The 15952-nt window shown below is 40.4% G+C and overlaps 1 protein-coding gene across 1 annotated transcript in view; it reads right to left on the bottom strand.

Moving 5' to 3' along the window:
• Positions 1-15952, bottom strand: part of LOC124799161 (odorant receptor 49a-like) — an 86184-nt gene that overhangs the window by 48143 nt on the left and 22089 nt on the right. The window lies entirely within an intron of this gene.

The raw sequence follows: 15952 nt of genomic DNA, 5'->3' as shown, positions 1-15952 counted from the left end.
AAGAAGCCGTGAAGTCCAACCGCAGATTCCTGAACGCGGCGTGCAATAAACGCAAACTGACGAAGTGCACTACCTGTGTCTACGAGGACGTGCTGGCAGTTAATGCCTCAGAATTTCTTACCTGAAACCCCTAAGGTTTTATAAATAAAAGAAATTTTATTAACATCCATCATCCATCATCTTCATGTCTTCACTGCTGCTCATAAATTAAGGATAATGCCGATACATGGTGAAAAAACAATCTGATGGGCGGTTTGCGGGTTTAAATCACCTCGGAGTATGACCGTGCGGTGAATTTGACCTGCGGTCGTCGCTCGATGGCGCTGGCAGCAGTCCACATACGCAGAGGTGTGTTGGTGCATGTCAGAGTACGGTGCAGCGAGTAAGTGTGCAGACGTTTTCAGACGCGCTAATGGCAACTGAGTGTTGAAAATGGCTCAAAGAACACATATTCATGACGTTATGAGGGGCAGAATACTAGGGCGACTGGAGGCTGGTCGTAGCAAGGGCGCTCTGCGTGCCACGAAGTGTGACCTCACGATTATGGCAACGATTCCTTCTGACAGGAAACGTGTCCAGGCGCTACAGTACGGGACGTCCACAGTATAAAACACCACAAGAAGACCGATATCTCAGCATCAGTGCCCGCAGACGGCCACGGAGTACTACAGATAGCCTTGCTCGGTATGTTACCACAGCCACTGGAACAGTTGTCTCCTGATACACAGTCTACAGACGACTAAACTGACATGATTTATTCGCCCGGAGACCTGCAAGGTGCATTCCACTGATCCCTGGTAACAGGAGAACCTGTAAAGCCTGGTGTCAAGAACACAGTACATGTTCATTGGAACAGCGGTCCCAGGTTATATTCACGGACGAGTCCAGGTATAGTATGAACATTGATTCTCGCCAGGAGTTCATCTGGTGTGAACCAGGTACCAGATACCAACCCCTTGGTATCCTTGAAAGGGACCTGTATGGAGGTCGTGGTTTGATGGTGTGGGCTGGGACTATGATTGGTGCACTTACACCCCTGCATATCTTTGACAGAGGAAGTGTAACAAGTCAGGTGTATCAGGACGTCTTTTTGCACCAGTATGTCCGCCTTTTCAGGGGTGCAGTGGGTCCCACCTTCCTCCTGATGGATGACAACTCACGGCCCCACCGATCTGCGATAGTGGAGGAGTACCTTGAAACAGAATATATCAGGCGAATGGAGTCGCTTGCCTGTTCTCCGGACCTAAGCCCCATCGAACACGTCTGAGATGCTCTCGGTAGAGAGGACACTTCAGGAGCTCCAACAGGCACTGGTGCAAGAATGAGGGGCTATACCCCATCTGCTCGCCACCTGATGCAGAGTATGCCAACCCATTGTGTCGCCTGTGTACGTATGCATGGTGATCAAATCCCATATTGATATAGGGGCACATACGCACGTAACAGTGGGATTTTGTAGCACATGTGTTTCGTGACGGTTTTCTCAACCTATCACCAATACCGTGGACATACAGATCTGCTTCGTGTGTGTTCCCCATGTGCCTATGCTATTAGCGCCAGTTTTGTGGCAGTACATTCTGCAATTGTCCTTAATTTATGAGCATAAGTGTACATACTTATTTCCCATCATAGTCACTGTGGCTGGGAACACACTGCAATCAAATACATCAGCGCAGCCCGTTGTTCTTGCCACCATCTGCACCCATGTTCAAGCATCCGTTTCTTCTCATGTTTTCATACTTTTGTCCACCACCTCTACCCTGAGTCACGAAATGGCGTCGTTTACACAAAGACGATTTGATCACTGGCAGCGTGGCGACTTTTGGTGTTCTATGGTTTATCAGGATGTGGACAATTGCTGTGGCTTTTCGCCTCGCGAAGCGCACCTACGATGATGGGATCAACAAAGACAATGGACACAGGAGAGGCAGAATGTCGTTCTTACAGACGAGAATCTGTTCCGGTACAGCGTCGCAATAGATGTAACTGTCTGTGGAAGTTCCAAGGAGAATGGACGTTGTCAGATCGTATACTTCATCCTCATTTGGGAGCAGGACCTCATGAAAGAATATGGGATGCCGCTGACTACACAGCACTTTCACGTCGGGTTAACGTAGACAACAGTCGCCGCATTTATGGTTGAGGCCAGTAGGTGTTTCTTTCTCCGCGACATTATCTTTCCACAAGATAACGGTAGACCGTATGTTGTCCAAGATTACCTGCCCTGTCTCGATACAGAGGTGTTCGACTGTTAGAATCGGCAGCACGTCTTCCGGATAGCCTACACCTCCACTTGGAAACGTCTGCTCATAAGCTGTAGAGAGACTTCCTCACCACCACTTTCCAGCCGGTGCAAGTGACGAACTCTGACATGGAGTTGAAGATACGTCGAATGACATAAGCACTTCTGTCATTTTAATGATTAATGAAAACCACCTCAGTGGAATAATTATACGGCTGAGATGGTTTCTATTGTCGGTTAAAATACATCGGCTGTAGTGCACCACATGACCGAGATCATATCTTTCATCCAAGCTCAGTTCGACTCGTTGCCCACCCAGGTAAGAGCAACAGTTGCTACAAGATGAGGTGGTTATCATCAATCATTAAATACCTCGGCTATAAGGCCCAACATGACCTAGACCGTTTCTGTCATCCTAGCACAGTTCGACTGGTTGGCCAACCAGATTGGAACACGGAGAGAGGTGGCGCAGTGGTTAACACACTGGACTCTCATTCTGGAGGACGACGGTTCACACACGCGTCCGGCCATCCGGATTAAGTTTTCCGTGATTTCCCTAAATCGCTTCAGGCAAATGCCGGGAAGGTTCATCAGAAAGGGCACTGCCGATTTCTTTCCTCATCCTTCCATAATCTGAGTTGGTGCTCCATCTCTAATGATCTCGTTGTCGACGGGACGTTAAAAGGTAATCTCCCCCTCCTCCAGATTGGAGGAACTGTTGGCGCAAGATGCGGTAACTCTGTGTACTAAATTATATACCCTATACATACATACTAATATAAGTATGTATTTATCCTGCTATATTGCAGACGCAGAATAAGTAAGATTTCTTTATTTGCTACTGCCTAGCTATTTCATTTCCTAGAAAGTTTCATAATTCACGTACATGCCATACAGTCTTACCACATCTCCCTGTACTAAATCAAGCACATGCAAGAACTAAAAGTGACACTGAAAACACCAAGGGAAATTGGTCATAGCACATCAAACAAAAATACCGCTTGATAAAAGAAGTACGTAAGTCACTGAGGAAACATTACATTACACGTACAATATCAGTCTTAACAAAAATAGAAATGACGTTGTGATAAGCACAGAAGCACACATGGCTAATACTATACTCTAGTTACAAAAATTTCCACAGGATGCGGCGCAGAGAAGAGAGAATATTGTCACGTAGAAGTAGGTGTAATTAGATGAACGATGAACACTAACTTCACTTAACGAATGTTTATTCAGCACTTGCACATACAAGAGCTCGGAGCGAACTGCCTCCGGCCAGGACACATACATTATACATATATATATGTGTGTTCTGGCCGGAGGCAGTTCGCTCCGAGCTCTTGTATGTGCAAGTGCTGAATAAATATAGCTACACAACGTTCCAGTACAATGAATCTTGACAGTTGTGGATACTTGTAGAATGTACTCGAACCGAATATATCAATTAAAATCTTACGATTCATGTGAGGTTTGAACTCACGACCCTCCATTCAACAGTTATCATACCCACTACACCCCGGCACTACTCATTTTCTTTTTCAACATTGCTCCCTGCTTAAGAGAACAGCATCTCGGTGTTACATCGTCCTTATCCGGGAACGAGTCATCGGCCTTGCATACTCCGACTCCCGATGACTGACTCTCGCCCTGGCGGTTATCTTCATAGAAACTTCTTTTGCCGCTACGCTCTTCGTCACCTTTCCGCTTGTTGCCTGTCACTAGAGCTTCGAATTTACCCAGGGTTGCAGGATCCTTATAGGAATTCATTCGTAGAACGTGGACCGTATCCTTGATCATTCGTCGTCTTGTGTCGGGGTTGAAATCTTCAACTTATAAGATCCGAGGTAGCGCCTGAGGAGCTTCTCAGAGAGACCAACCTTCTGAACAGGATAGTAAATCCAGACGAGGTCACCAGGCTGGTAGACAACAGGGCAGTGGCTAGCGTCATACCTTCTGCGATCGTTTTCTTGATTCTGCAGCTTGCGGAGTAGAGCTAACTGCCGAGCTTCCTCAGCTCTGGTTAACACCTGGACGATATAGTCGTCGTCCACGTCATCAGGATGTAACGGAAACACAGTGTTGAAAGATGGCTACACTGAGCCACAGCGCCAGAGATTGCGCCAAAGAGTTTTATTCCGCCGCCTCCACTGGCAGTTCTTGTCGAGAAGTCGTGGTGGAGAGTGCTTATCGAGATGTGGTAGTAGTGAGTCGGTGTTGAGATGTTGTAGTAGGGAGTGTTTGTTCCATGTTTTATGCTGTTGTTTGATGGGCTAGACAGCAGATGTTGTTCGAATGGAGATATTGTAATGATCAGAGTGCTTTTCGTCAATATATATATGAAGGTAAAAAAAGTCCCTTTTCTTTTTATTATTTCAATGTCTTAAATAATGCGTCATTACAGGTTCAGTCAACAAAGCATCTGGCTTGTGTTCATGTATTAGAGTGTAATTCTGGTTTTCTTGCGCAATTATAGTATTTCTATTTTTTTAATTACTTCAGTATAAATGGTAATTAAAATTTCTTGTCTTATTGACGAAGAACCGTGCCAGATGTGTACGTTGAATCACACTTCCACATACAGAACAATGACACTTGTGTTTTGGTTTCGTAGGTTTTATAGTTGCTGGGGACTTAATTAATTAATTGTGTTAACGGAAATTTTCTTTCATTCTTTGTTGTTATTCTGTGCAGTCAGATTGCGTACAAATACTAGTCAGGGCCAACCGTTTACGAGACAGCGTAACCGAACAGACAGCTACTGAAAAATTTAAAAGTAATTGCATATTTATATAATTAAGCCCCCATGCACGAGGCGACCGCTGCTTCGGATCGTCCCTTGGAATTCTTCTGATTGTATAAATAGCAGACAGTAGTATTGTTGTAGTAATTTGTAGTTTAGTAATTATAGTCTATATTGCATGTGTAGATTTGGTAATTGTCTTTCTTCTAATGGTATTTTTTTTGCAGAATTTAATTTTTGTTGTCTTGTCTACGGGTTTGACAATTTAGTGCAATTATTTTAATTGTTCGTTAATCGTGTTTGAGGGAAACATTTCGTGTGAATGGTATTGTTGGAGATAAAGAGTCATTGTGTGTAATTTTCGTACAGTGACGAGTTTTGTATGTTATGTAAATGATTACGCGATCGATGAAAAAGGGAAAATTGATGAATAGTCAGAATGACGAAATTGTTAACATGGCGAACTCGCCAACACAAGAGAACAGGATGATGAATAATGAAGTTGAAAACAATTTAATAAGTCGGGAAGATAGTCCGGAACCATTTCAAAATTTTTCTCAACCAGAAAATTCACAGAATACGAGATTAACGATACAAGATTCTGGAGTAGTATCGAACACAGATAGCTTTACAGCTATGACGAAGGAAACTGGTTTTGCGGGAAATGTTAGTGGCGAAAAGAATTTCGAACAAGTTAATATGGAGCAGTTGATGAGTGCAATATTAAATTTTCGATCTGAATTTAAAACGGAGATAGGAACAATTAAAACTGAGATGGGAACAATGGAAACACAGTTAAGATCTGAATTAAAAACACAGATGAGAACTTTGGCAACACGGTTAGAAACTGATATGGGAACAATGGAAACACAGTTAGGATCTGAATTAAAAACAGTGGCAACACGTTTAGAAACAGAGATGGAAACAATGGAAACACGGTTAGATTCACGAATAGGGACATGTTTCAAAAACATGAAAGATGAAATAAAGAAAGAAATTAGAGAGGAAGTACAACCGATTTTGAATGCTCACAATAATAGATTAATTTCGATAGAAATCAGACAAAAGGAACAGGATAGAGAACAGGAAGAGAGAGATCGCGCGATAGTACAAAAATTTTCAGAGTTAAATTTACAACGTGCACATGATAAGGAAGAAATATTTGAGAGAATCGAGGAATCCGTACCAAATGACAGAATCAATAACCTAACACAACAATATGAACAGTTAACTACTAAAAGTGTCAATACTGAAATCCGAGTCGCGACACTTACGGAAGACGTAAATAAACAGAAAGAAAAAATAGGTGACTTATCGGAAAGAGTTGAGGAGATTTCAGATAAATTGACAAGTCTTAGTTTAAATGGGGATAGAGATTCAGATGATACAGCTCCATTACCATTTGCAGAAACCGAAGAGTACCAGAACATAAATAAGCATGTTGAAAATCAGGGAAAATTTAATGAACGCGTTAAAAGGGAATTTGAAGCATTACAAAAGCAAGTCAAACAAATTGAAGGCAAAATCGCAGGAAAAGATAGCAGAAGAAATTTAGAATCACAGATAGCCAAGGGGTTTGAAGAAAGTAATTTGTTTCATTTACGGGATGCCACAAGAGAGCGCCAGGCGCGCGAACTTGACAATAATCGACATTGGGACTGGGACAGACGCGGTAGGTCTTTGTCGCCACGAGGCGAAAACTTTGACTATAAACACTTTTTGACTGTTCGGAAATTTAAGATCTTTCGCAATTCTAAGAATGACATACATCCATGTTCATGGTTAGATCAATTTACGTACGCACTTCCGCCAAGTTTGCCACTAAGTCACAAACTGGAAATTATGTGCGGCTATTAACTCCTCAGGGGATTCACTACACTAAGTGAATATGTGCCGTAGCGTGCATAGGGCCCCGAACTGTAGTGGTGCTATTTCCCTTTTAGTTTTCTGCACCGCTGCCTACTCTTTTACTATTCTTTGCATCTGTCAAAACAGCTCTTCGACTATCAATCTATCTAGAGAGTCGGTAAAAAGTAACCGGATATGACTATTTTACCTAAAAGTGATTTCGGAAATTACCATTTGGACTTACTGTATCTTCATCAGCATTCATTGTAGTTTACACGAAATTTTACCTGTTTATCTTCGTGACAATATTACTTCTTATGTTGACGATACTCTTATTGCTAAACGTTCTTGGAGTGAGCACAACAAAATTTTGGATTCATTATTAGGTATTTTTGCAAGAGTTGGCATTACAGTGAACTTGGAAAAATCTGAATATGGTCGTTCTCAGGTGAAATTTCTCGGTCGCATTATTTCTACAGAAGGTATTCTTCCTGATCCAGAGAAATTAGACGCTATTCGTAATTATGCTGTTCCTACCACAAAATGTGATGTTCGTAGTTTCCTTGGTGTCTGTAATTTTCTTAGACGCTTTGTTAGATTGGACAATTTGGCCACACCTCGTTTATGTGAACTATCTGGAAAGAAATCTAATTGGTGTTGGGATGAGGAAGCTCAATCAGAATCTGAACAACTTCGTGATGCTTTAGTTGCTGCTCCACTTCTTTCACATCCGGATTTATCTAACGATTTTTGTTTGGCGACGGACTCATCATACAAAGGCCTAGGTGCTCATTTATTTCAAGAGATAGAAGAAAACGGCGTTGTAATACAGAAAACTATTGCATTTGAAGTCGTGTTCTCTCTAAATCCTAAAAGAATTATTCGATTACGGAACTTGAAGCTTTGGCTGTTGTTTGGGCTTTCACAAAATTTCGCACATTTTTGTTTGGCAGACATACTAAGGTTTACACCGATCATCGAGCTCTGGAATTTCATATGTCAACAAAATTAACTCATGGAAGATTGTCACGATGGGTGTTGTATCTACAGGAATTTGATTTTAGTATTGTTTACTTACAGGGTTCTTCAAATATTATTGCTGATGCTTTATCACGTGCACCTAAGGGTTTGAAACAAAGTGCTGAAGAGGACTGCAAAGAAAACAATTATTGTTTGATGTATATTCAAGGTGTTGCGTTTGAGAATTTTATTTCGTCTTCGCTCCAGGACATCGCTAAGGAGCAAAATAAGGATCCAATCTGGAAGGACATTAAGAAGAAGTGGAGGAGAAAGGAAAGCATAGCGATTAGACAGTATTATTTAGTTCGTAATGATATTCTTTTTAGACGAAAATCGGTCAACAACTCTGTTTGGTTAGTTTGTATTCCTGATGAGTGGGTCAATAAATTGATTTGGTACACACATTTCAGTTATGCACACTTTGGACCCAGAAAATGCTTTCATAAATTACGAGAAAATTGTTACTTCAGTAATATGGAAAAACGTATTCGATCTGTTCTTGCCAAATGCAAATTGTGTCAAAAGGCTAAGCCGCCAACTATTTCTCACAGAGCACCGTTGTTTCCTATCATTCCAGCGAAATTAAAGGAGATAGCTGCCCTGCAGTCGATTTGTTCGGTCCAGTGGTTCGTTCTACTAATGGTTTTGCGTACATTTTGGTAGCAGTGGAATTGACATCAAAATATGTGTGTTTTACACCTTTACGCAAAGCAACAGCTCGTTCAGTTTCTAACGCTTTCATCAAACATTTTCTTAAAGAAGTGGGTCATGTTGATAAGGTTATACCAGATAATGGATCACAGTTGCGCTCTAAAATTTGGCTTCGTACTCTACGGCGGCGAAAGATTAAACCAATCTTCATTTCACTTTTTCACCCTCAATCTAACGCTTCAGAGAGGTGGATGAAGGAAATCAATAAATTGTGTCGACTTTATTGTCATCAGAATCATAGAATGTGGCATCAGTATCTTCATATTTTTCAAAACATTCTGAATGAACTCCCTAATGATTCAACTTCTTTACCGCCTATATTGATATTAAAAAATAAAGCACCGACAAATCGCATTTCTGAAATCGTACCTTTTCCGCCTACATGGAAACTGCGGCAATCTGAAGATGTGAAACTGGCTCTGCAAAATATTGCATCTGCGGCTGCTAGAAGAGAGAAATCAGCTAAACGTCCTGCTCATTTAAAAATCTTGTCAGTTGGCCAAAAGGTGTTAATAAAGTCTCATCGTTTGTCTCACAAAGGAAAGGGCTTGTGTCGCAAATTTTTTCTGCTTTATAACGGTCCATATAGAATTCGCCAAATTATTCATGATAACACTGTCGAAGTAGAAACTCTTAAATCTCGGCGCTCTAAGGGAATACATCATATATCGAACGTTAAAATTTTTGTGGAATGACATACTTTAGAGAAAATAACAGCTACATGCAAACATGCAGAGAATATAAGGATACCGCGCCGCGTTCCGGCGGCGGCACATACTCAAAGCAACAGTCAAGTCTGCGCGCCGCACAAGGCAGTCGTTGACCGCAAACAGTTACTTCCTAAGTCACGCGCCTACAGCTGATCGAGCGCTCAGTGCGAATGCACTGACAGCCGTAAACAAATACACAGTCTAATTTCTCTGATTAAATTCAGTATAAAGCTATAGTGACTTGATAAATTATGTTATTAACGTACAGTATTTTTCAGGATACGGTTGAACAAAATATTTAAGAACTTCAGGTAAATTCTGTGTCTGTCCGACGTTAAGAGGACTTGCTATCGAGAAAATTTCAGGAAGAATGTAATTTCGAAGAAGAAACTAATAAACTAAAAAGGTAACTATTAATTGAATTTATATTTCAGGTATCATATTTCCACTTACGTACGCACTTTAGACGTAATTTGCTGCTCGCGATTACGTGATTCATACTTTGTGCTAAATTTCATGTTCTATGAATTTACTTGTGAAGCTACGTGCTTGCGTACATTAACTGATTTGACAATGATTGATTAATGAACAGGGTTATTACTTATGTATATTATGCATCGCTTGGCTGCTATGCTTTTTCACTGATGTCACATTTTTTATTATGTGCCTGCTGTGCTTATTTATTTAAATTATAATTGTCACCTGATTAGTTGTGCTGATATGTATGTAAGTTATACTTTGTGATTTATCTGCTTGCGTCTTCATGTTTACTTATTAAGATTTCATATGTACATTTATTTGCTTATGCTGATATGATGCTAATGACCTGTTTATTATGTGAGATATATATTTCCTGCTTAGCGTATGGATTGCATATTTACACATTTCTGTTTTGTTGTCATAACTACTCTTCAATTTAGAATATAACAATGCTGATGTACAGTGTACGAACTTAGAGTTTAGGTTACACTATGGTATTAATTCGAACTAGCAGTTTAATAAGTCACAGCTGCAAAATACTAACACGAATTCTTTACAGACGAATGGAAAAACTAGTAGAAGCCAACCTTGGGGAAGATCAGTTTGGATTCCATAGAAACACTGGAACACGTGAGGCAATACTGACCTTACGACTTGTCTTAGAAGAAAGATTAAGGAAAGGCAAACCTACGTTTCTAGCATTTGTAGACGTAGAGAAACCTTTTGACAATGTTGACTGGAATACTCTCTTTCAAATTCTAAAGGTGGCAGGGGTAAAATACAGGGAGCGAAAGGCTATTTACAATTTGTACAGAAACCAGATGGCAGTTATAAGAGTCGAGGGACATGAAAGGGAAGCAGTGGTTGGGAAGGGAGTAAGACAGGGTTGTAGCCTCTCCCCGATGTTGTTCAATCTGTATATTGAGCAAGCAGTAAAGGAAACAAAAGAAAAATTCGGAGTAGGTATTAAAATTCATGGAGAAGAAATAAAAACGTTGTAGGTTCGCCGATGACATTGTAATTCTGGCAGAGACAGCAAAGGACTTGGAAGAGCCGTTGAATGGAATGGACAGTGTCTTGAAAGGAGGATACAAGATGAACATCAACAAAAGCAGAACAAGGATAATGGTATGTAGTCTAATTAAGTCGGGTGATGCTGAGGGAATTAGATTAGGAAATGAGGCACTTAAAGTAGTAAAGGAGTTTTGCTATTTGGGGAGCAAAATAACTGATGATGGTCGAAGTAGAGAGGATATAAAATCTAGGCTGGCAATGGCAAGGAGAGCGTTTCTGAAGAAGAGAAATCTGTTATCATCCAGTATTGATTTAAGTGTCAGGAAGTCATTTCTGAAAGTATTCGTATGGAGTGTTGCCATGTATGGAAGTGAAACATGGACGATAAATAGTTTGGACAAGAAGAGAAAAGAAGCTTTCGAAATGTGGTGCTACAGAAGAATGCTGAAGATTAGATGGGTAGATCACATAACTAATAAGGAAGTATTGAATAGGATTGGGGAGAAGAGAAGTTTGTGTTACAACTTGACCAGAAGAAGGGATCGGTTGGTAGGACATGTTCTGAGGTATCAAGGGATCACCAATTTAGTATTGGAGGGCAGCGTGGAGGGTAAAAATCGTAGAGGGAGACCAAGAGATGAATAGACTAAGCAGATTCAGAAGGATGTAGGTTGCAGTAGGTACTGGGAGATGAAAAAGCTTGCACAGGATAGAGTAGCATGGAGAGCTGCATCAAACCAGTCTCAGGACTGAAGACCGCAACAACAACGTGGTATTAATTATTGTTCGCTTGGCAGAGCCTCGTTGTAGGGATTGTGCTGCATCCACTTGTTGACATTCTGTTCTCTACTGGTATATTTACTTGCTGTTGCATGTTTTGCTTACGCTCAGTGCCTTATATTTTTAAGATAAGAAAATGAACTGCTATAATTCGACGAACGACATTAGTACAAGAAACTTCATAGAAGTCACATGAGCTGGAGGTTTTATGGAAGCTTTATAAATTTATGCTACTAGGAAGGAACCTAACGACATGACATACCAACACTAGGGTTAGACCATTGACAGTTATTGCACTGCATTCTTCGTGAGCAATTGAAATAGGAAGTGACACTTGACACAAGAAATACTCCACATGTATGTTTCTGATTTGCCATGATTCTTGAAGTGGTGTACACACTGTGAAATATTACGATTTATTCACTCAAAGTCTTATGTGATCTTCCATACTACGTACTCGTACTTACTTACTGAGAGTTATTCGAACTAAAGGCTGTTAGAAGTCATGTATGCATTTCTTTTGTTTAATGATGGACAAGGTAACCAAAATGTATCTTATAATTCATAATGAGTAGAAGATTTGGGTCAGATGGATTACACAGAGGTTGTGTGTGGACACTGTGTCTTTGGATTGCATGGGATGATGAATTGAAGTTTGCACTAGGATTTTATCTGTACTTATTCGAGGAGACTGACTAGAGGAAAGAGTTGTTATGGTAGTGAAATGATATTGGTGATTAAGATTTATATGTATCGACGTATTGATGAGGTATTATTGAGGTATTGAGATTGTGTGAAGTTGATGATTATTGGAGTTTTGGTGGACAAGAGGTAAGGTAAATGGTATTGATGATAAGGTTTATATGTATCGACATAAGAGGTATTATTGAAGTATTAAGTTTATGTAATGCTGATGATTATTGGAGTTTTGGTGGATAAGAGGTAAAGTAAATGAGGAGCATTTTTTTTTTGTTGGTTTATATGGAACAAGGAGGATGAAGATGGCAGACTAGAATACTCAAGTAGAAGGAAGATTGTCTACACACACACTTTGTTAAATCAATAAGCAGTATATACTTTTTTTTGAAGAGAGGAAGTATTTGCATATCTTGGCTCACTGACAGTTGTTCAGAAACCGTGCATTTTGATTTGGCTTGGCAAACATTGGTCTTGACATGATGACTATGACGTTGACTAACTACTCGTCTTATTGACTGTTATACACTGTGCCACTACTACTTGATACACTAGTTGAACATACAATTTTGACAGAATTGCATTTACACAATTAACACTATTCAACTACACAGTAGCACTTAATGTGGATGAAAGATGACTGAGTGTGTTTTGTGTGTTTTCCTTTCCTAATCCCAGATAAATGGTACCTACCTATCTCCTAAATATTATTTTACTTGTTTGTTGTGGCTTGCACTAACACCCATAAATATTATAGTTTTACTGTTATTTGTGTATTGTAATAGTTAATATGAGAATTATCTGACATCATTTGTGTGTTTATTATAATTTGTATGTTTAGTGTAAGAGCATTGATAATAATTTTGTAAAAGCAATTGTGTGTGCATTCAAACTGTTGTTCACACTTGCACCTGTTCAACATTGATGTGTGACACTTAGAAATGTTTAATTTCTGCTGATGAACTGAGTGATTAGTGATAGTGAATATTATGGACTGTTACTTGCACTTTTTCTACATGATTGGTGCCACTTGGACATGTTTAATTTCTGCTGATAAACTCTGATGAACAGTGTGATTAGTGACATTGAATATTATGCACTGCTGTCTGCACCTGTTCAACATTACTGGGTGCCACAGATGGAACTGCTTCTACTGAAATGAAGTCACTTATTGGTGTCTGCACCTACTCAACATTGCTGGGTGCCACTAATGGAAATGTTTCTGCTGAATGATGTCACTTGTTGGTGTCTGCACCTGCTCAACATTGCTGGGTGCCACTGACGGACTGCTTCTACTGAGATAATGTCACTTGTTGGTGTCTGCACCTGTTCAACATTACTGGGTGCCACAGATGGAACTGCCTATACTGAAATGATGTCACTTGTTGGTGTCTGCACCTGCTCAACATTACTGGGTGCCACAGATGGAACTGCTTCTACTGAAATGAAGTCACTTATTGGTGTCTGCACCTACTCAACATTGCTGAATGCCACTAATGGAACTGCTTCTGCTGAAAGATGTCACCTGTTGGTGTCTGCACTTACTCAACATTGCTGGGTGCCACTGATGGACTGCTTCTACTGAGATAATGTCACTTGTTGGTGTCTGCACCTGTTCAACATTGCTGGGTGCAACTGATGGAACTGCTTCTATTGAAATGATGTCACTTGTTGGTGTCTGCACCTGTTCAACATTACTGGGTGCCACTGATGGACTGCATCTTTTGAAATAATGTCACTTGTTGGTGTCTGCACCTGCTCAACATTGCTGGGTGCCACCGATGGACTGCTTCTACTGAAATGATGTCACTTGTTGATATCTGCAACTGTTCAACATTGCTGGGTGCCACTGATGGACTGCAACTATTGAAATAATGTCACTTGTTGGTGTCTGCACCTACTCACCATTGCTGGGTGCCATTGATGGAACTGCTTCTATTGAAAAGATGTCACTTGTTGGTGTCAGCACCTACTCAACATTGCTGGGTGCCACTAATGGAACTGTTTCTGCTGAATGATGTCACTTGTTGGTGTCTGCACCTACTCAACATTGCTGGGTGCCACTAATGGAACCGTTTCTGCTGAATGATGTCACTTGTTGGTGTCTGCACCTGTTCAACATTGCTGGTTGCCACTGATGGAACTGCTTCTACTAAAATGATGTCACTTGTTGGTGTTTGCACCTGTTGACCATTGCTGGGTGCTACTGCAGGAACTGTCAACTACTGGTTTCTGGAACTATGGAAAGCATTTATGTGAATATGTGTATAAACTGATTTTTTGTGTATTGTGTAAACTATTATGTAAAGTCACATGTATGAAAGAATTTGTATTGCTTATTGTATTTTATATATTAGGTTATCGAAAGGTCAGTGCAAAGCCAAAATTTTATCTAATTATGTGATATTTATGTATTAATATTATCTTTTATTTTTGTCTGTATTTTTGTGGACGAATTTGGTGGTATTTTCACCACCAATGCTGGCAAAAATACCATCAAATTCTGGCCCGTGGAGGAAGGGCATATGAAAGGTGGCTACACTGAGCCACAGCGCGTGAGATTGCGCCAAAGAGTTTTATTCCGCCGCCTCCACTGGCAGTTCGTGTCCAGAAGTCGTGGTGGAGAGTGCTTATCGAGATGTGGTAGTAGTGAGTCGGTGTTGAGATGTTGTAGTAGGGAGTGCTTGTTCCATGTTTTATGCAGTTGTTTGATGGGCTAGACAGCAGATGTTGTTCGAATGGATATATTGTAATGATCAGAGTGCTTTTCGTCAATATATATATGAAGGTAAAAAATTCCCTTTTCTTTTTATTATTTCAATGTCTTAAATAATGCGTCATTACAGGTTCAGTCAACAAAGCATCTGGCTTGTGTTCTTGTATTAGAGTGTAATTCTGGTTTTCTTGCGCAATTATAGTATTTCTATTTTTATTAATTACTTCAGTATAAATGGTATTTAAAATTTCTTGTCTTATTGAAGGAGAACCGTGCCAGATGTGTACGTTGAATCACACTTCCACACACAGAACAGTTACACTTGTGCTTTGGTTTCGTAGGTCTTATAGTTGCTGGGGACTTAATTAATTAATTGTGTTAACGGAAATTTTCTTTCATTCTTTGTTGTTATTCCATGCAGTCAGATTGCGTACTAAAACTAGTCAGGGCCAACCGTTTACGAGACTGCGTAACCGGACAGTTAGCTACTAAAAATTAAAATTATTTGCATTAAATTTATAATTAAGCCCCCATGCAGTGTCCATTGTCGCAGTCGCCTCACGCCCATGCACCAGGAAAAAGGGCGTAAGTCATGCGGTGTCTTGTTTGGCGGTGTTGTAGGCAAACGTCGCGAAAGGTAGCACCTCATCCCAGTTGCTCTGCTGAGCATTGGCAAACATTGATAGCATGTCGGCCAAGGACTTATTAAGGCGTTCAGTAATCCAGTTAATTTGCGGATGGTAGGCAGTCGTCATGTGATGAGTATTGTTGCACCGACGGTTTATCTCTGTCACAAGATTTGATTGAAAAATTTTCCCTCGATCCGTAATTAATGACCTCGGGGCACCGTGTTTTAATACTATGTCTTCCACAATGAATTTGGCTACCTCGGCTGCTTTGACTGTTTTCACGGCTTTGGTAATGTCATAGCGTGTCAGTTAAGCAGTGCAAACAGTAATCCATCTATTGCCACTAGCAGACGTTGAAAATCG

This window comes from Schistocerca piceifrons, chromosome 5, assembly GCF_021461385.2.
Source record: "Schistocerca piceifrons isolate TAMUIC-IGC-003096 chromosome 5, iqSchPice1.1, whole genome shotgun sequence".
In the NCBI taxonomy this organism is placed as follows: Eukaryota; Metazoa; Arthropoda; class Insecta; order Orthoptera; family Acrididae; genus Schistocerca; species Schistocerca piceifrons.
The sequence above is the reverse complement of the archived record's forward strand: the minus strand, read 5'-3'. Positions and strand labels throughout refer to the sequence as shown.